Genomic DNA, 23,501 nt, shown 5'->3' with positions numbered 1-23,501 from the left:
CCATAGTCTCCATGTTCACAAAGATTATCTCATCTTGAATTCTAGATCTCAATCCTTTGAGATATTTTGCAACTTTCTTAACCTCATCATCCACATGTCAAGATCTCATGACCAATCTATAGAATTCCTTAGTCTACTCGTTCATAGTCATGACACTTTCTCTCAAATTTTACATATTTCTTAACAAAATAACTTGGTAATTAGATAGATAGAACTTATTCTTCATTTTTTTCACCATTTTTGGCCAATTCTTGATCTTCTCCTTTCTTCTCCTTTGTCTATTAGTTTACAAATGCTCCTACCAAAGTGAGCCATGACCTTTCAACCTAGTGACTATAATTTTAACCTTCCTATTATTAGGAATGTTTTCAAACTCAAAAAAAATATTCATATCATAGATCAATCCAACAAAAATTTGGTGTCCAATTTTCCATGATAAGGTGCAACTTCTACAATAGGCTTTGAATGTATGCTAGATTATACTCTCAACAATCTTTCCTCATCTTGATCTTCTTCAAGTTTTGGATTAGATTTTTTTGCTGTTACTTCATCATCACTCACATCATCAAACTGGACTCCTCTCCTATAGGCTTTCCTGACAACATTTGATCTAGCTACAATTTTCCTCAACATGTCCATAACAGAAGTGTCAGCATTTCCTCTACCTCAAAGCATCTTTATAAACAAGTTCCTATAGGATGATAACTCTCTACAAGTTATAGGTCAAATCTATAGATCTACCATCCTACAACCAAATCCAACTTAATTTTCTATGTGATCTAATCTCCACAATGATGAACCTCAAGCTCTGATACCAACTAACAGAAGGAGGGTTTAAAATAGGTAAGACTAGAGGCACACCTAACTATACTAACACCTTGTTGAGTAAACACAATGAAAGAAAACACAAAACCACCAAGAAGAGAGACAACAAAACACTTATATGGATTCATCAAGTTAAATGCATACATGCCTAGCTATAAGGCCTTCTAGATTATGACCATATACATAATGTAACATCAAACCCACACTCTAGCTTCAAATTGGCTCTTCCAAAAAAAATTCTCTAAACTCCCTAAGTTTGTTAGCCCGCTCTAACCTAAGCCTAAACACCCTATTTTTACTTTCCAAAATGGCTTACAAAAGATTCTAGATAATTACATAAAATTAAGACCAACTCTTAAATGCTCTATACACATCCCAAGATAAGATATGAACATTAAATTTGTGATCAAAATTCATTACATCAGTCTACTTAGACTAAGAACCAATAAAAAAAATGTAGACCAACAAGGAACCAAGGATTAAGAAATAAAAGGCTCACTCAACACATGAAGGAATGCTCGACCAACATTAGATAACTTGGCCAACTCGATAGGACATTCAATACTAATAGAATGAATGGGATAACATGACAACTAGCATGTTAACATGACTTGGAAAGAAAAAACTCAATCAATACTGAATAATTACTACCACTTGGCAATGATTGCAGCTTGGCACTAATTGGTAGAATGTACACAGATGAGCAGGATAACACATCAACCCTGGATGCTTCTACATTAAATGTTCTTGCACAATCCATTATTGATCTATTTCTCCTTTTAGTTATCCCATTCTAAGGAGGTGTCCTTGGTTTTAACATCTATCTTTTAATTCCTGTGTCATTGCATAATGTATTGAACTAATTTGAAATGAATTCGCCACCTTGGTCATATCTCAACCACTTCAGACTCTTCCCTATTTCTTTTTCAACTCTGGCTAAATACCACTTGAATAACTAAAAAGTATTAGATTTAGCTTCAAGAAAGATCACATTAATCATCATAGAGTATTAATGAACAAATATAATGAAATACTTATCTCCATGTTAACTTTGAATATCTATGGGTCCACATAGGTGAGTATGAACCAATTCCAACATATCACTAGTAGTGTATGTTTTGCTCTTCAAGCTAGACTTGGTCATTATTCTTAATTGACATTATTTAGACATAGCATTGGTGGCATTCTTTAGTTTATACAATCCTCTTAGTTTATTTATCTTACTAATATTCATGAAATTGTCAAAAATTACATGACATAAGTTTTTGTGCCATAATCAAATATCTAATTGCTATTGAAACAAATATGTCTCATATGATAAATCTAGGTAGAAGAAGTTACCTCTTTTCTGTTCATCAATTCCAATTAGCTTGCTACCAACATCATGTATCTTGGACTTCATATTGTGAAATTCAACTTTTTATCTTGATCTATTCAATTGTGAAACACTCAACAAATAATAGTTAAGTCCTTCAACCTAGTAAACAATGTCACATGTTATCTTGTCAGTCAGTTGAATAGTACCTTTACCTTTCACAACACATGGGATATCATTTCCAAATTTAACACATCTACCTTTGTATGGACCAATATCCTCAAATTTATCTTTATCACTAGTCATATTATTTGAACATCTATTGTCAACTATCCCTTTGTCACTTTTGTTTACATATTAAATTAATATAGTTTTATCATCAGAATCAGAATCATGTTCCATAGTAACATAGAAAACTTCATCATCATTACTCTAAAATTGATTATTAATTTCTTCTCAATCAATATAACAAGATTACATACATTTTTCATCCTTTCTTCTCTTGAAGTTTTGGTCATCTCTTCTTCCTTTGTAGTCACTTTCCTTCCTTTCATCCTTATCCTCTCTATCAAGACACATAGAAACAATATGACCAACCTTGTTGCATCAAAAATAAATAATAGGAAGTTTACCTTTTTATTTACCTTTTTGTCTTTCAAATATTTTTGCAATAAGGTATTCAAGTTCATCAATCACATCATTAAAGTTATTAGTTTCATGCTTCTTATGTTTACCTTTCCTTTTGCTAAGAACTAATTGTGACTTCAATATAGATTTAATAGTGGCAGGTGTGTGGTTCTCAAATTTAGACATCTTAAAAGTAGTAAGTCTACTAATTACACCTTCTAAGGTTAAATTGTTACCTGGCATGCATCTCAATTTCTAAATTGTAGAAACTCCAAATGGATAAATAGGAAGAAGAGTCCTCAATACCTTAGGTATCACTATTTTATCTTTGATTTCTCCTTTGCACTGCCAATAGAATTTAAAACCTTTAACTCTTATGTAATATTGTACTATATTGTCACCTTCCATAAGTGTCATGTCATCAAATTTTCATCTTAAACTTTTTGATTTAGTTCTTAGGACATTGTCATGACCTCCATATATTTCTTCATTTTTCCCACACTTTCTTTACACTATCAAAATATTTAAGTCGTCAAACTCAACATAACTAGGGATGAGGAAATCTCCAAGATTTCATGGTTTTTTTCTTGCTTTTACTTTTGTTGATCAGCTACCAGAGGAGTAGGGGTTAATATTACATACTTATTATCCACAAAGTTTATAGAAGCATCACTGACACTTGATATGTGTAACCTCATCAAGTTCTACCATGTAGGAAAGTTCTCCTTGTTCAACTTGGGTACAACTCTCTTTTTAGTAATGATTTTTAGTATTAAGTACCTTCAATCTATTCTTTGTAATTATTTTTATCTAATACCAATTGTTAGAAATGTTTAGAATAACTGGGGCATGTTTAATTAGTTACTCAAGGTCTATATTTACCATTTGAACTTTTAAACATAAACACTCACTATTCAATCTATCCTACTATTGCTTGGTCTCTACTATAAAAATACTATCTTAAACATAAGATGATTTAATAAAAGAAAGAATCATCAAATGTAAAAAATATAAACCATTCAACACATATTTGACATACTAGGATTTTGAATGGAAAACTAATTTGGGAAAAAACAACTAGCAACGTGTCACTACTTTTCACTCTTTTGAAGTGAGCTCTATTAGGAACCAACCCTATTCAAGGTTACGGAAAGTACTATTAAATGTGACTTTGATAAAGGATTTAATTTCCCTATTTAAATTAGCCTTATCATAGGACTTTGATCATTCCATTAGAATGTTGTTGAGTTCAAGAATGTTGTTGAGTTCAAGAATTTACACAGACTATTAAGTCTTCCAAATGGTTGTTAGGTCAACCTTTGTTAAAAGGATTTCAATGAGAAATGTTTATAATGATAAGAAATAAAATAGTATGTATTGATTTGTGTTATTAAAAATCACTTTGCAAGTTTAGATCTCAGTTTGGTTCATGTGTTGATTTATTGATAAGTTCTCCATCGTCATCTTTGATCTTGATTCACTTGGAAACCCTTCAAGAAATCATGCTTCTAACTTCACCAATACTTAATCCTTCTTCTTATATTCACTTATCAACATCAACATATACTTAAGAAATCTACTATAGCTTTGAATTCATTCTCACTTATGTATTTTTTATCAACCTTCTTTTGTATGTGTCTCTTACATACACTTACACCTACATTCCTATTAATTTGTTATGCTCTATATATATTTCAATAGGAAATTCTTGCTTTACCATTTTCCATGATCATCTTAGGGTTTATGATCAAGTTCAACATGATTCATTATATATGTCCATCTTCTCAATCATCCTTAGGAAACTTATCTAAAATCTTCTTGTTAGGTCATTAGCCAATCCTCATATTTAATTTATTAATCCAACTCATCAATCTTATCCTTAACATAGTTTACATCTCCCAAGAAATAAACTAAGTTAGATAGAGCTCATGATTTACTTGAATTTATTCTCATATTGTTACTTGATAATCTCTAAATTCTAACACTCGGTCACTATAAAACTTGTAGCTTGGAACATCAGCTACCTTGCTTGGTCAATACTAAATTTTCTCAGTAGTAACTATGGCTCAATTGACACTCACATCACTTTGTATTCCTTAGCCTTTTATGCTATTACCTAGCTAGGCTTTACTTTCTTGACATAAATAATCATTTGTCTTTATCAAAGTCTATCTAATCAAATATCTATTGTATCTTCCTTTCCATAACTCAACCTTTCCACTAGGTCCTATTATTATGAGAAATTTCTCAAATCATCTTCATTAGTCAAATAGATATGACAATTAGATTAGGTAGAAATATGTCTTATCAATAGATTTGACATCAATGAAAAATTGACAATTGTTCCAATTTTAAGTTTCGAACATTGGAGACAAAATATCTTCCTCCAAAAAATCTTTAATAAATGGACCTATGCACCTTGGACACATTGCACTTGTGCATATTTAAGAATTAAAAGTTGTTCACCTTGTGCACTCATCCATATTTTTCATGTTTGTATCTGTAGAACTTGTGTACCCATTCACCTTACACACCTACACACCTTTCATACCTATGCACCTTGTAGAGCTACATAAGGTGCAAAACTTTGCCAAAAAATGAAAGTTCTCAAATTTAAAAACAATTGATGGATATTTATCAAATAGGGTCTTCATGCAATCTTCTATATTTATTTTTTATATTTTATATGGTTTTGTTTTATTTGCACACTTTTGCACCTAAGGGACTTGTGCAAGGTGTGCTACTTTGCTAAAAAAAATAAAGTTCCTTGATTTGAAAATAGTTTTTTGAGTTTTGTTCAAGTGGAGTCTTGGAAAACTTTTGTTTATTAATTTTTCATCTTTTTTATGATTTATAGACTCCATATAGTCCAATATTGGCATGAAATTGAACTCCTACTTCTTTAACCTCAATTTTTGATGATGTGAGGGTGTGGGATCTACATGTGAAATGTAATTATCATCAATATTTTATTAAACAAAAAAAAATAATCAAAGATAATTAATGTGGTTATGATCTAAATTATGAATTTATGTTAAGTCTGGCGGATCTAAATGGTCACCATTATGCTCTAGGAATGAAAAGCTAAAGATGTAAATGAAAACATAAGAAAAAATCAAGGACTTGACACAACATTAAATTAATAAAACTAACCCAAAAGCCTCCCTAACATGACCCAGAGCCTCTCAAGAATCAAGCTCTCCTAGAAGAGACTATGATATGGTGGATCAAGGAGCTAAATGATGCAAGGAAAAAAAAAAAGGAGAAGGGATGCCTAGTTTCATAGTTGAAGATGGTAAATATGTTATGGAATCAAAAAAGATAGGCCTAATAAAAAGAAAAAATAGAAAAGTAATTTATTTATTAGGAGTCACCCTTAGACTCAATCAAGAAATAAAATTAATAGTGATTTGATATGAGGTTACATAGTATCTTATCCACCAATGTAAAACCATATTTTTCATGTTTAATATGTGCATAATGTCTTAATTCCTTTTGATTCTTAGGCTAAGGAAACCACAACTAGGAAATAATTGAGACCAATCTTCACCAATTAGCAAGAGATTTGATAATTTTCAAGAATCCCATTTCTTTCACTATTGACTAGATGCTAGAATCCATTTACAGGGCTCTTTTAATGAGTCAACTATTAGCTTTCCTTTTAAATAAGATTTGAATTCTGAGAGATCATTAATGTTTCCATTTAAGCTAGCGATTGGCCTCTGCTACCTTCCATGATCTTTTATTTTCCCTTTCTTTGTTACTTATATATATTTTAAAATCCTTGGGAAATGGTCAGACTATTCTACCAAATCATTTAAAACTCCACAATTTCTTCACTTTCTTTCTCTCATTGTTTGAATTTCTTATTTTTGAAATTTTTGAGACTTGCATGCCATGAAGAAACATAGAAAGGCTCTAGAAACCATTGTCACTCATACCAATCAACTTGGATAAATCACAACCACTTCTTACCTGGATCAATAACTAGTTTTGTGTAGCTCTTTAATTATGTAGAGTGATGAGAACAAAAGAGCTATATAATGTTTCTTATAAGATAAAACCCTTTAAGTGCTTTGACTAAAAAATACTCTTCTACAAATTAGAATGAGCTGGGATTGACCATGTGATGGGAAAAAACCCACAAAAAGACACTAACTCCCTAACTCAAATACTAAAAATAAAATAACGAAAATGATGCAAAAACCTAAACCAAAAATACTCAAAACATAAAACTTAGACCTGCCTAAATAGACTCAAAATAATGGTTATAAATCTTATATACAAAAAGCCTTCAACAATAAATAAATTGAGTTTTTTCAATATATTTATCATTATGTATAGTAGTAGTAACCCACCCCATATAGTTCTAAAAAATATTTTCTTGTCTTCATACTTAAAAAAATGAAATTTGAGTAATCATGGTTAAAATTGTGGGCACAACTCACAAAAAATTAGAAGTTGAGGTAGCTCTCCATAGTCATGATTAATAAACAAAAATTCTTTCTTCCCTTTAGCATCATATTCAAACTAAAAATAATTGAACTGAGAGGGCTAATGGCATGATATCATCTAACTTTGTGAGTCCCCCACCGTTGGGGTACACTCACAGATTGTGATTTCATCTTCTATAATTTTTACCTCCTAATACATAACTTCATGCACACATGGAAACATACACATCAATGATTTAATATCTACCAAAGAAAGAGCCAAAATATTTAACATTACATTTATGATAGTTATTATCACTATCACTAGCCCTAAACTATAAATTATCACATTTAGGCTCCTTGGGACTAGCCAACTCAATCTTAACCCCACCTTTTGAATTACTAGGTTCATTAATATTATCAAAATCTAATCAAGTTAACTAGCTTCAAGGTCCTAGATGGTTGTTTTTCAACCTACTACATAAATCAATCGAACACAAATGGTTATGTTTACAAGGAGGGCTTTGTTAGTAGCTTTAAATCTCATAGAGTTTGAAGAATCATGACCACAACACAATTTATTTATTGTATTTTTCCTATTTTATGATGAATGTATGTTTTTAACAATGTTACATTTATATGAATTCCTATTATTACCACTTATTCAAAAGAAAATTAAAAAGATAGGATTACAAATAAATAATGAAAAATGATGAAATTAAAATTCCTACTTTAGATAAGTCATAGAAACAATGCATCTATAAATTAATTTTTGAAAAGGATGAAGAATATAACCAATAAAGCCAAGAGCATCACATCCTTAACTCAATCGATCTAATTGTCAAAGGAACTAATAAAAATCATATGATGTCTTATGATTTATCAAATGATGTAGCCAAAGTGCCCACACAAGAGAACAATAACTATGTAAGAACTTAAAGGTGGTCCTTTCTCTAATTACTCACAAAAAGGGAATTTGTTAACAATTATGAAAAACACCAAAACTAGTTGATGGTACAAGCATTAACATATAAAAAAACTATTATCTCCATTGCTATTCATGAACATAAAATTCATAAAGAAAATTCACATTTGAGAAAGAAACACTATAGATAGAATGAGAGCACTAATAGCATACTTTATTGCATCAAAATATCAACCTCCAATACATGTTACATTTTTTACTTATTATAAATCCTTTCATTTGTGGAATTTTTAGATCTAGGGCTTCTCCTTGCCAAAATTATGTTATAAACACTATTTCTACGAAAACATTATACAAATAGACTCCTAACTAGACTATGAGGAGGAATGTACTCTTATATTTACTTATTAAATGGTGGATGAGCCTTTTACAATAACTTTAAACTAACATAGAAGAATGAGATTAGAAGAAATAATACTTTAGATGAAACTTGATCTTATGGGGCTTCTAAAAATGAGAGCACAAACATTTCCATTTGTTTTTGTTAGCTAAACTTTTATTAAACTTGGAAAAATGCATTTTTAGTGCATAAAAATGACCAAAAACTAGAATTGGAAGATAACTATTAGTACAACTAAAAGTGTTAAAAAATTATTGTATTAGAACACCTTGGGAAGTAGTCCACTTGTGAATCTTTGGAGAAAAAATCTCTTCCTTAACCAAATCTTAATATTGTCAGCCTATGCACCTACACACCTTGGGGACCTTTAGGTCCTTGCACTTGTTCATTTTTAAGAATTCAACATTTTGCATCTTGCTCTCCTCTGCACCTACACACCTTACACACCCACATAAACCAAAATCCCTTGGTGGAATTTCAAGTTAGAAAAGTTAGCGATCTGAGCAAAGCACTATTAACTAAAATTAGTATGATATTAGAAAAATATATTGAAGGGTGCTAAAAGATTATGAAATCAAATTACTTTTTTAATCTCTCCTTTTCCTTGCATCTATTTGACATGGACCTCACATATTGGTCTATGATTTTGAACAATATGATCATAAATTTCACCTCTCTTAAAATGGGGTTAGAGATGATAGGTTAGTAAGTGTGGAAAATTTGGATTCTTAGAGCATAATTGGATGGAAGGTAAGTGTCATATAATTAGTATTTTTTCTTATCAAGCATGAAGTAAAAGTTAACTTTGGTTGATTAGTCAATGATTATTTTACTCCATCCTTTAAATGAAAATCCCTTAACCTTAATTTGGAGGGGGGGCTCCCTAGGACCTATTATTGATCAAGGAGTTACAAGATCTTATTAATTTATATAAAATTTATACCATTCCCTCTAAATATTGAACTATTTTTGATACATGCCTATCAATTAATTTATCTATTTAGCTCTCTTATCTTCTTTTGGTTTATATAGATATTCTAGGGAAATGCTAGGATAAGGTCTAGATTAAGCAACTTACTCCATAAATTAATTTCTTTAGATAGGCCATTCTTCATGAGAGAATACTGATTGTTGATAATTTAAGAATGAGGGACTTCTAATTACCAAATAGATGTATTCTCTACAAAAAGGGTGGAGGAAAACATATAGCACCTCTTTGTGCTCTCTTTGTTTCAGAAATTTAGGCATCCATGTTGAAAAAAATTCACCTCTGTTTGGTCTTTAGTAATAACATTCATTAATTTTTTATTCACTTCTTGATCCTATTTTCTCACCCTCCTACTAAACTTATCTAGAAGTTGATTTAGCCACATGTCTATTGGATTTTTTTTGAAGTAAAGGAATAATACAATCTAGGGATACAAAGATAGATGTGGAGGCTATTATGATTATGAATGTTAAGCTATTATGGAAGACACTCATCATTTCTACATGGTAGAATCTGTATTGAGGTCCATCTTTGATGGATTTTTAGCTGGAAATAGAGTAGAAATTTTTGAAGGTTTCTAATTACTTTGATAGCTCAAAGCAGCTAGCTCGTGCAAATATACATTCATATCCTCAATGGTGGTTGGAAAAAGATAAATTTTGATAGAGAAGAAAAGGGTGGTTTACTTCCAAGAGGTAAAATTATAAGAAATAATGGCAAATCTTATTCTATCCTACTCTAGTAATGTTTGAACCAACTTAAAATGGTTTCAGAAAATGAATCTTATAAAAGATCTGATTATTTGATAGTGAATCCTAAGCATTATTGTCTCTTCATATTATGTGTGTTTTTCATATTCAACTAGATGTGACTCAAAAAGGACATGTAAATCTAGTTTGAAGTTGTTTATTATTGAACTCAAAATATGATCTAAATAGATATATTTCCCAACTTGAAGAGTCTATTGAGATTATGTGTGTTGCACACATTTCATAATATTATTGTATTGTATTATTTTATTTTATTATGTAATGTTGCATTTAGGATCATCTAGATGGATGTGCAACATGGAGAGATTCCCATAGGGTATACTTGATGAGTTGTATTGTAACATTGTGATAATATTTGATGTAATTATTTAATATTGGGGACACAAATTAAATGTCCAATATTAAATGTTGGTCAACGGTAGTTTTGTAGCACATGTATTATGTGCTACCACTTAGTTCTTTTGTGTTGTATAATTGACTTCAAGAGGAAGTTCTATAATTGTGTTCCCCCTTTTTAGCAACATATCCCAAACTAAAGCACAACAAACAGAACTATATTCTTTCGCCTCAATCTGATGACCTTAAAGCTAAATTGAAACCATGCCTTCTTGGTTATGACCCCTAAATGATTCATTCAACATCATGTTCACACTATTTGATCGTTGGGACTAAGATTTGACTAAATTCTATATAGCTTCATAAGTAAAACTAAGCAACTATATTTCCATGAATATGTGGTGGAAAACTAATAGACCCATGTTCCTTAATAGCACATGATTTTTACCTCTATAAATTTGAGTGGAATTCACTCTATCTTTGGTCCACAAATTCACAAGCCTTTGGGCATGACATAATCATATTCACATCATGTTAATCCCTATCATAGATTCATCCTTCAAATTGATAATTGATATAGTTCACTCAAGGGGAAAATCAACTCAAAAGTAAAAAATCTATTGGACATGGAATATTAGAGTAAGACACCTAATTATGTAATGCAAATAACTTATTTCTCATGAGGAGGATACCAGAACACATCCCAACCATGCCTAGATCACCTAGACCCTATACACACCAAAAAAATGGGAAACCCACTTTAGATGATGGGTAAAGGTAATGCAAGGGGGAACCGAAAAAAAAAAGAAAGTAGAACACTTTAAGAAAGATGAGAATTAAGTGAATTAAAAGATACTTAGACATCACGCTTGGACACAAACTAAGTATCATATGAAAAAATTAGGATTAAAAGGGTAAGACTAAAACTTGGCAACACAAAGTGGTGACAAAATTCATAGTAATTATTTAGCAAAGTAAAGTGCATGTCAAGTATAATTGTTTGGATAGTTCATTTTGAGAAATATGATAATTAATGTTGAGCATTAGTAGATTCTAAACATGCAGTGCGTGCCAAGACATTCAAGTGCTGAGCCAATAGAGAGAGCTGAGTAAATAGTAGGTGTCAAGAAAACAGAGTTTGCCAAGCAATTCATGAGTCAAGTATTAGTATTAGGAGCACAATAAAGGTTTAAGCATCAAAGCTTATGGATGTCGAATGAATAGTCTAAGACATAGATTTTTGTAATGGAATAAACTTCTTTATAAACTATTTTTGGGTAGACATAATCATAATTTTGATTATAAGAGATATGTATGGAGTCATATTATGAATCCTTATACAATATGTATGCAACCAATTAGAGTGAGGGAAGCATTAGGAGACAATAAGGATCAACCTCAACCATTGATTCTTACCTAATCATTCACTACCAATATTTATTTAATAAGACTAAACCCTAAGAAGTTTATGAATGTTTGAGGAGATGAATGCTAAGAGTTTAGATGAAATTCATGGTGGTTTAGATGGCTATGACAGAGTTATGCATTGAAAAATAAGTTTGAGAAGAATTGACTAAATAAGTGAAAGGAAAGAGGAGACATATCTTATCAAGAGGATCAAGGCTTGAATAGTAAGGAGAAAATATGACATCAAGAAACAAGGTGCTAACTAAAGGATCATAGTGCTGAATCATTCTATTAGGTGATGCTAAGAAAATCTCTTAACCAAGTAGTCCTAATAGGGTGTTGGAAATCTCTTAACTAATTGCTTACTTTATTGTAAGTTTAAATCCTCAAACAAGGTGAAACCTAACAATCCTTGTAAGCCTTTAATAGTGTAGAACTCTCATAGGATAGATCATAGATTATGATTAAACATATTGTATCCATAATTGGCCACACTTTACAACTATAGTAGTGATGTTTTTTGGGTGTTAGCTCCACCCTGATTTTACCTTCTCATTGGAGGGTTTTTGGGTATCCAAATTTATTGTGTTATGTGTTATTTACTTTTTGCTATGGATGTGATGCATGTTAAATTGTTTAAGTTGACATGTTAAGTAAGGAGATGGATGTCGGTGATATGTTTTAAGAGGATAGAGTTTTAAGTGTTGATTCATACCCCCTCCCACCCCACCTGAACATATTTTCCCATTGTTATTTCCAACAATTAGTATCAGAGATTTATTCTTTTGAAAGGAAAGTTTTACAACTTTGGAGGTAAGATCTTAAGGATGAAAGTATACATGTTGGGAAGGACTATTGAGAACCAAAAGTTTAGAATACAACTTTCCCTAAATAAACTCAAGGAGGAAAGAGATGAATTGTAGCATTCATTGAAGACAAGAAACAAATTGGTTTTTCAAAAAAATGACACTCAATACCAAGAAGAAGACATTACTAGATTGTTTGAGGATGCTAATTCAAATGAATATTATGTAGCTATTATAGATTTGATGGAAATGAATGGTTCCCTAATTGAAGAAATCATAAATCTCAAAAGAGAATAGGAAGTACAATTAGTACTACTATGTGAGATAACTAAAATGAAAAAGAAAGCTAAGGAAGACAAAGTCATGATGGAAGAAGACAAAATAATACTAACAAACTTGAAGAGAAGGCATCAGATGTGCAAAATCTTGCTAACATGCAATTGGATATAATGAATCAATTGATGCTTTCAAACTATGAATTGAGTGGAAAGGACATTGAGATCACAATCTTAAAGTCATAGAATGATCTACTACAAAATGAATTAAGAGAAGGAAAATGAATTCATTGAAAGATTGAACAAGCCAATTGAAGCCATAAACCACTTTGAGAAATTGATGGAATCACCAAGACCTAATAATGATACTATTGGATTGGGATATACTAATACTAAGAAAGGAGAATCATATAGAAGTGGTGAGAAAATGAATAAAAAAAGTAATAACTACAAACCTACTTGTCATACTTGTGCAAAATTAGGTCATACATCAAATGTTTGTAGGAGAAAAATTGTCAACCATAACCCCAAGTGAAAATATAGAGGATACTACTACAACTACAACAAACAAGGACATCAAGAAAATGAACGTAGGACCAAGACCATGAGCACTCAAAGATTTGAAGGATACTACTAAAATCATTAGAAGTATGGATATAAACCATATCAATGGTGATCTAAGACCAAGTGGACATCAAACAAATAGACAAAGGTAGACTAAAATGGAAACTCCTATGATTAAGATTACAACACAAGGTACAGTTGTCACTATTGTCAAGGATATGGAATATTCCTTAAAATTGTATAAGGACACATTTTAGAGGCCACTACAATAAATAGTTGAGTGATATTACATGCTTTAGTTGTCTTAAGAGTAGTTATGTCAAAAGAACTTGTCCAACTAGGTCACCAACATTGAACAAAAAATTCATTAAAGGTAAAGAAAAAGTCAATATTGAGAAAGTAAAGGTGCAAATGAATTAAAGATGGAGAAAGAATGAGGATCATAGTAACCAAGTTTAGATAAGGTCACTTCATCTAATGGATCAGGTGATCACATCACCCCCAACTATGTAATATAAGGTTTGTGTGGAACTAGGATTTGAAAAGTTATACTATGCATCATTTCCAATTATTTAAGATAAAAAGAATGAATATTCAAGAATCAAGTTGCAATAAAGGAGTTAAGAGTAAGAGTTATTCTATAGATATATTTTTTTCTATGTGGCTACCAAACATGGAAGTAATTGCAATTATTGTCAAGTGATGGATTCAAGGGTAGTATGAGTTGGGCTCCATTTGTTAGCTTAGCATGCTAAAAATTCTATGATAGTCGACCTTATAGATGTATAAGTACTAATAATTTCATGACAAATTTGAAGGGTTATATAGTCAATTTTTGACTCATTTGCATTCACCAAAGTTTGAAAAGCATTAAGAACATGAAAGTGATTGGAAAAAAGAGATACTAGTATTTTCAAACTAGATATAACTACTACTCAACACCATTCTATGGATTCAAGAAGTATTTAGCTTGTACCAAGTTGTGTTACTTTTCTTTTTGGAAATCCTAGAAAATTAAAATGGTAACTCATACTTCATCTATTGTTAAGAAAGAGGGGAAGGAAGTTTTCAATGTTAAGTTGATTAGAAATGATGTTAGGTTGTCCCCTTTCTCAAAAATTCTTGAGATTGCATACAAGGGAGATCTATTTGGTATACTATATATGATAGCACCAAAGGTTCTTGTCATTTAGGAGATATTTCTATAATGGAAATATTAAAGACATAGCAAACATGAATATTAGATATATCTATAGGAAGCTATGTGACAATTATGTTTTGAGGGAAGAGAATAAGATCATTTAGTAGAAAGGGTTAATGTGTTCCTTATACTATCCTTAGATGTTTAAAAATGAATGCATTTGGATCATTCTAAGTTGTATAAATGATATCTAGATTTGGTTAAAGGGTGGACCAATCAGGATTTCTAAGAGAATTGTACATAGAGTAATAGTGTATCCTACCCTTGACCAACCAAAGAGCATACAGAGTGATCAAAAGGAGGTTATTAAAAAGAATACAAATGACATGTGGAAAAATTGAGGGATGTTAATCTACACTATTTTAGATCCCATTGTTGCCTTTGGAGTTACATTCATTGCCCATATATTCTTTCAACCAAGTTGACTCGACAAAGTTTCCTATATGCTAGCCAAATTAGGTTACAAAATTGTGAAGAGAGGCCATTCCTATGACCTTGTCGAGTTACAACTATAGTAGTTATTAGAAAAATTGGAAGCAATTAGGAAGGCCAATAAATCATCTTGAAAATTTGGTTCTTTGATTTTTTTCATATTTTTCTATGTGAAAAACACATTCCCCACATTTTGAAAGGTTTCATGGAAGACTAATAGGTTAGTTATATATCAAATTACAAAATTCATTGAGTAATTTGGAGAGAATTTTGAGTCACTTATGACTAGTTATTTTGAGGATTTTAAGAAATCCATGAAACAAATATTAAGGATTCATGTATCATTAATGGAACAACATTACAATGATGTGTGTTTCCTAGTTCATGGAGATTATACATATTTGCAAGCAACAATAACTAGGGTTAGATGGTTAAAACTCTTTTCATATGAGATTAATGTGGATGAAGCCTCAACAACAATCACAACTTTATCAGTAGAAGAAATTGAAAAGGATGCAACATCTTTTGGAAACTATGGTGAGGAAAAATCAAGAATAATAATAAATTTACAAAGTATCTATGCTATAAGAAAGAAGAACAAAAATAGTGAGGAACCTAAAAGAGAAGCTTTGGGAAGGTGTTGAGAAGGAAGAAGAGGAATAAGAAGGAGGAGGAAGAGAATGAGAAGGAGAAGGAGAAGGAGAAGGTCAAGGAGGAGGAGGAGGAGGAGGTGGTGGAGGAGGAGGAGAAGAAGGAGGAGGAGGAGGAGGAGAAGGAGAAGGAGAAGGAGAAGGAGAAGAAGAGGAGAAGAAGAAGAAGAAGGAGAACAAGAAGTAGAAGAAGGAGAAGAAAAAGTAGTAGAAGGAGGAGGAGAAGAAGAAGGAGAAGGAGAAGTAAGGAGAAGGAGAAGGAGAAGAAGAAGAAGACATTCACACAAGGCCTAGGAGAAGATGAATATATTGATGCAAAAGTTTCTAAGGGAGAAGAAAAAGATGAGGAAGCGCCTAAGGTTGCTAAGAAAAAGAGGAAGGAAAAGGAATAGGTAGTGGATAAAATTAAGAAGATTGTGAATCATTCATAACCAAAGCCTATTATACCTTTAACTTGGTCAAGTACAAGGGAAGTCAAGTGATACAAAAAAGGCAAGCCAGCCTACTCAAAAGACCTTTAAAAGATTATGGAAAAAGTACAAGCTAGAAGAGAATTTAGATGACAAGAAGAAAAAATTTGATGACTTGAGTCAATTCAAATTGATATGCCACAATCCCTCTTATGACATTGATAACTTATGTGAAAACATTAAAACCCATGCAGATTTGTCAATTTTTACAAATGTTGATTTTGATAATCTAGGGACTATTGATAAAAAATAATATTGAAGAGGCCATATATGATATGATAGCTACTTTCAAAATAAATCCTCTAAGAATTACCAACTCTTTACATAGAAATATTTATCATAGAGTTGAGCAAAGGTGGCAATTTAGTTTAAACACTAAGAGATAAATAAGGAAAACTACACTAGCTGAAGTTATGCCTAAATTAGATAAAAAGATTTTTTTTAAGGGAATGGAGCATTATGAATGTACCATAACATTGTTTGAATTTATTGCATAAATTAAATAGATATGCCATGATTATGTGTTGAGGATAAAAGAAACAACTAAGAATTAATATACCATCATGAAAAGGGGAAATTGAAAGAAATATTTCTCATTTTTAGATTTTTGATTTCATAATAAAATAAAGGATAGTAATTCATCTTGATTATAACATATAAGAGGCATACTTATAAATGAGATCACTATTACAAATATTCTAAAGATTTGGCAAGGATCAAGAGAGTTCATATCAGGCAGCCCAACATGCTATAGTGGATGAGTTTTTGAATATTTTCATGACACTAAGGGAACAACTACCTATTGCATTTATGAGAACTAATTTATTTTTAAGTCACATAAGTAATCATGTTTTAATAAGTGGAAGGAAAAAAATATGTCACCAGATAAATATATCATTGATGTATCTAACATATAATGTATGTATCAAATATTTCTAGTTTCATATATTAAGAAGATGAAAACTGCATGATATGAATTATAATCTACATATTTTCATCCAATGTATAGTCTTAAAAGTGCATGTGTCCATTAACTACTTTCTTATTAATTTATTTTTAATTTTTAGACTATCTAATTTGAATAATAAATTTTTACACTATTTTTATTTCTCAGTTGTGACTTGTTTTACTATTACTTGGTTTGACAAAAACTTGTGTAGGAAGTTTGTTTCAATTCCAACTATCATTTCAATGATTGATATAGTTGGTCCACCTCTACTACATATTGAGGCCCACTTTGAGTATATTTTGGATATGGGATATGATGCATTTTTACAAGTGCCACATAGAGAGGTCTACATATGAGGGAAATTTTTATTTTTTGGTTATTACAAGCCTTGTGATCTTACAAACGAAGTCATGATTTATGGATGGCTTCATACAGTTAAATATTTTTCTTAAGGTCTTTAGTATTCTCTAGTTATTACATTTACAATATAATTTGTAACAAAATTCTTGGATATGGTTAATGTAAGTTTATTTTTTTTAAATATCTAAATAGCATAATATATGAATCTAAAGTTTTGTTCAATTTGTAAAATACCATCTTCATGTACCAGGTGATGTTGGAGAGTGGAAGCCAAATAGAGCAATGAAAATATTGATAGTAAGAAAAATATACTTAAGCTTCAAAAAGAGAATGTATTGTTGTGGAAAATATTAAGAATGTCTATTGCCTTTGGTCTCTTATTAATATGGTAAGTTATCTTAAATCATAAAAAACATTAAAATAAATGATTATGTATTTGGTTATTTGTTACAGTAGTCTCATCTATCAAACATTTTTTGGTATCACAAAATTTCGTAAATAGATATAAATTTTGTAATTTTTTTGATTTCTAGACACCATACATCATTATAATATATTTTGAATGTTGTAACATTCTTTTCCCATACCTTATAGCCATAGTTCACACTAAAAGCTTAAATCTCAATGATTGTCTTTATTAGAAGAAGGTTTCATGATAAATTTGGTGCAGGTGGATTGAATATTTCCACTACAAACCTCTCACAAAACCTAATCATATTTACATTTGACATATATGAAGAACCAAACCCTTTCATTCACTAATAAAAAACTCAAATATTAGTTAATGTTTTTGGATGTAAGATATTACATTATTCTTCTATGCATGTGATACACTATTCTTGCAACTAATCTTGAGGATTTAATAGTTGTTTGGAATTTATTTGGTTCGCATCAATCCAATTAGCTAAGTTGATTTACTTGTACATAAAGAAAGGAGGATTTCACTAAAAGAGAAAATGAAATCCTTTTGTCAAAAAACCTGTGTAACACTAGTACTAGGGTACATCGAGGTGGAAGCATGCTAAGATGAGTTTCTAGGATGGGGGTTGGGGGATGCTAGTAAGAGGAGGATGGAGAAGGGAGGGTTCTTGTATAGTATTCAAATATATGAACATAACAAAATTACAACATGAACTAGAACCATTGAACATTCAACATATTAAAATTCAAAAATCAAAATTGAAATAAAAATTCAAGTATCCATCCTAGTGGCAACATGATTGCAAAATGGCAAGGTGGGGATACTTGGGTACTTCAGTAATTGGTGTAGTGACATCTTAGGGATGGGTACTTTGAGGTTTGGGATGAGGGTGTGAGTCCCAATTCTACACTACAAAGAACCAAGGAATATTTTTTACTGGATAGATATAATTCAAATAACAATTATTTTTAAGTGGAATAAACTAAGCTTATTATTATAGGTCCTCAAGCATAACTCTAAACATCTAAAAATTGAATTTACCATATTTTGTCACATTATGTAGAGAAAAAAACTCATTTCCCAAACCATCCCATAGTTACATAGATTTTGAATAAAAGAAAATGTTATAGACAAAATCTCTGCAATAGTTTTATATGAGAAATATCACTAATGGGTTAGGTACATTCACAAAACCAAAAAATCATCATATGATTGGTTATTTTCTAATAGTTTTCATGCTATAGATGATAGGCTAGTTTGATATTAGACTTCCCCTTGATTGTTCAAAAACTTAAAAATATGAACTTATCAACAATCTTCCAAATAATAAATAAATCCTCCTCAACTTTGACTAATGCAAGGGTTACAAATAATGAGTTCTACTCATAGTAATGCATATTTTCTTCGACTATTAGTGTCTCTAGTGCAAACTTATGTGAATATACCATATATACCATCCATAGGTACCTTGATTCCTTCACATCAACCTGAAACATCTCCATACTAATATAAAAAATACTCTTCAATTACCCATGATGGCCCATCACCTCATCTTTAGCGTCCTGCATTGAGACATCTACTAAAATGAAAGCTTCTTCATGCCATTTACCTTGAAACTAAACTAATGCATTATTCATCTCTAAGGATGTCTAACCCTTGAGCCTCACCATTTAGTGTCATAGGAGTACCTTGCATGGTACCCTCCCTTTCTTCATCCACCATCTTATTTGTTGATGCTAACCTTTGTACAAGCCATTTTATCTTCTTCTTAATATATTGGCATTAAGAAGCAATCTCCATCACTAAATGGCCTCCCAAGTTGACAAGTATGATAAAGTATAACACTTTAAAGTTAGACAAGTTCCATGGTATTATGGAAGAAGCTTTCTCCAGAGTGTAGATAGAAGTTGACAGGGAGTACTTGGAGAGAGTGAATGCATGTGATCCAATATGGGTTGCAATTTCTATTGAGTCGGTGATGTTTGAAAAATTAGGTTATTTTGATGGATCTTAGAAGGTCAAGTATAGGTCTATAATGGTTAATCTTGAAGATGGAAGTAATCGAGAATTGTGAAGGAGCATGCTTTTGGGGGAGATCGAACCTGATAAACTTATTATTATGATAGTAGAAGAAATGGCTAGTGATCAAAGAAAAATTGAGAATAAGCAAATTAAAGATAAGGCTTTTTTGTACTGTGAATGAGGTCAAAATCCTAAAGTTGTAACTAACTAATTTAAGTGTGATAAATTTGACCAATGTAAGTTTACCTATTATTAGCTACAAACACAAAGTGAATATGAATGTATGACCACATTTGTCACATGTGTAAACTATAGTAACCACTAGAAATTCCCTAGAAGCTTATTCCTTCAATTGAGCTTGAAATTTGGCAGATTTAGGTTTGCAAGATACTGCATTTCTACATATTGCTTTACATTACTTTTTGAAAGATAAAATTTATACAACATTGAAATTCATTGAATTTTCAAGTGAGAATAGAATGTAGTTGATTTTTTAGGTTATCATTTCATTATGTTCGATTGCCAAATTCATGCAATAACTACATGAATGATATATGTTCAGATAATAACTGGTAATGATGAAAGGTATCCATTAAATTGTAATATCCTTTCCAATATTCACAGCATTGACCATAAGAGGCTTTTGAGGATAATATCTTTACATAAGCTTTAGAGTTTCCTTAGTTCCTTACTATAGGCATCAAAATATAATAAGGACTTGCAGAAAGAAATTTAAGTGATCTTAATCTCCTGTGGGTCATCACTCAAGATCCCACCTACATTCATATTTGATTCTCATTTAAACCATCATAAGAGAATAAGGACTAATAGAGATAAATAAAAGCACTCTTACTTACTTGGCTTATCAGTCAAGGTCCCTTCGATTTCTGCAACTCCAATCTTCTCTCTAGCAAACTTATCCCTAATATTTTTTTTTAAAATGATATCCTTTATTTCCATACTCAAGCCTAGGCACTTTTGATCTAGTTTAAGTATATTAAGCTACATAATTTTGGGATATCTATAGTGTTGTGGTGGTGGATCATTTGTGCTTCCAAAGGGCATGATTTTGAAGTCATTCTTGTAAGTCATTAATTCTTTTTGTCGATAGGCTTTCACTTGTGGGTGACAGACCTCAGAATTTCCTCATGTTGCAGCTTCCAAACTAGAAAAATTTTGTCAAAATTTTTGTTTTTGATTAGCATTGGTAGATCTTTTAACTCACAATGTCCAAAGACTTGGTGAAAGGCATGTGTTACACACCTACAGTCAGCTATCTCCCTGCTCCCCCATGTTGCTCACTCCAACTCCACTTTCTGTCTGTGCGGCTAGCTATTGACACAAGATGAAAAACCAAATGAGCTTACATTTGTAAGTGTACTCACATCTTGTACCAAATTGGGAGCTCTAGGCATCATAAAATCATTATATGTTATATTTACAATTCCTTTGGTAGGTAGTATGTGCCTTATTTTAAATGCCCATTAGTGACTTGCTCTATTATGAAGCTTATATGGAAATTAAGGTTGGGTTGTGTATGTTTTCCTTACAGACCATATATTTTCTTTATTTCTTTTCTTGTGCAACATAAGTAGGGAAATTGTATTGAGGGATATGGTTGATGTGTTGTCTACAAATGTGTCAGGCTCTCCAATTGTTCTCATAAAGAAGAGAGGTGGATCAAGGCATCTAAGAAGGAAGATTACTGACAGCCCCTTTTCTTCAAAATAAGCCAAAGCTTATCTATTATATTCCATAGCACCCTAGAATGAAGTAAGAACTAGAAATATTAGCTTTAGATGAGCATGTTCTCTTTCTCCACTACACAACGCACAATCACCCTAAGCCTACAACATTAGGAAAATTTTATATGCACTTGAACATATATTTACAACAAAATAGATTGGAAAAAATAACTTTGTGAATTGTAAACCCCAATAAAGGAAAAGTAGTAGAATCACCATGCTACAAAATAATTGCAGACATACCTAATGTAGAAAAATCTCATGATTTTATAGGTGTGGAATTATTCCTTCTAGAACCGCCTTATAAAATCTTTTATGCTCAACTTCAAGTCCTATAGGATCAAGATTATCCCAATGCAGGAGCATGCTTTCAAGATTCCCACCATTTTGTTTTTGGTGGTATGAACTTCTAAGAGAAGCATGTGAATACAAAATAGAGCTTATAGCTCATCTTTGTGTGCCTAAGCTATGATAGGTTTTAAAGATTTGACATTGGTCTTTGCTGGGAATGGTATCTTGACCTTAGGGTGGTATCATTTAGAGTTCTTTGTCTTCTCATGTTTTTGAAAGGTTAAGTGAGTAGTCTTTATTTCATTTTGATCATATGTGTGCTTTAAAAGAGTTTCCAAGGTGGACTATTAGCTTGGAAGACCTTAATGCTTAACCAATACAATTTTATGCAATACCTGTCACCATATGGAATCATTTTTTTCAAGAGTTTGGAGGTCTAGAGGGAAGAAAGATAATACTTCAAAGGATGTTTTGGGAAGGTGTAGCATGGTCTTAGAAGGTGGAAATAAGTAATTCTACTTGAGAGGGAAATTTTTTTTTAAATTTCTAGTAAATTTTAAAAGTTGTTGAAGCAACTTTTCAACTTCTTCCATTTTGTATCTAAAAGACCTATTTTTGTAATGTGACTTTAAAATATATATAAAACCTATCTTAATACCATGGGATATAATATTTAAGGTTGTGAGAACATGAACCAAGGGTTACAAGTCATTGTTTTGTATGGAATTGTACTTCTATAGCAAACCATGACTAATTTTTACACATTTTTACTAGTTTTTGGTGTTGTTTGATAGAAAATCACATTGTTACTATCTTTTTGTTGCATGTTATTGTTTTTATATTGTATATTATTAATTATCCATGCATGAGATTATATCTTTACTCAATTTTAGAAGGTTTTACTAAATTTCTTTAAAACTAACATTTTGTTGTACAATTTTGAGTTGTCAACAATGAACAGGTTATAGCTCTCATTTCCACCTTGGAATTTCCATGGCCTTTTGAATTCCAAGAATAAAGACCTAATGTGCAACATATTGGATTAAAGGACTCATAAAATGTGTGCAAGCATTTTTTTGACAAAGCCCTAGGTGAGCTAGGCAATGCCCAACTAGGAGAAATTAGTAAAGAAGTAGTTCTCAAGAGCAAAGTATAAAGATTCATGAATTTCCATTTGGAGGGATTCCAAAGGGATATAAGAAGTTTCTTTCTCAAAGATGATAATTTTCTATGAGTTGAATAAGGTGTTTGAAAGTTGAGCATAGTATGCAGCACTCAAAACCCTTCAA

At 31.3% G+C, this 23,501-nt stretch overlaps 1 pseudogene; it reads left to right on the top strand.

The window, feature by feature from the left end:
* LOC149579544 (transcription elongation factor TFIIS pseudogene) overlaps positions 1–20,609 on the top strand; it is an 80,630-nt pseudogene extending 60,021 nt beyond the window's left edge.
* The last annotated feature ends 2,892 nt before the right edge of the window (positions 20,610–23,501 follow it).

The sequence above is a fragment of the Cupressus sempervirens genome, chromosome 1 (genome assembly GCF_028749045.1).
Source record: "Cupressus sempervirens isolate cs-2001-9-10 chromosome 1, ASM2874904v1, whole genome shotgun sequence".
Lineage (NCBI taxonomy): Eukaryota > Viridiplantae > Streptophyta > Pinopsida > Cupressales > Cupressaceae > Cupressus > Cupressus sempervirens.
This window is presented reverse-complemented; position numbering and strand designations above follow the sequence as displayed.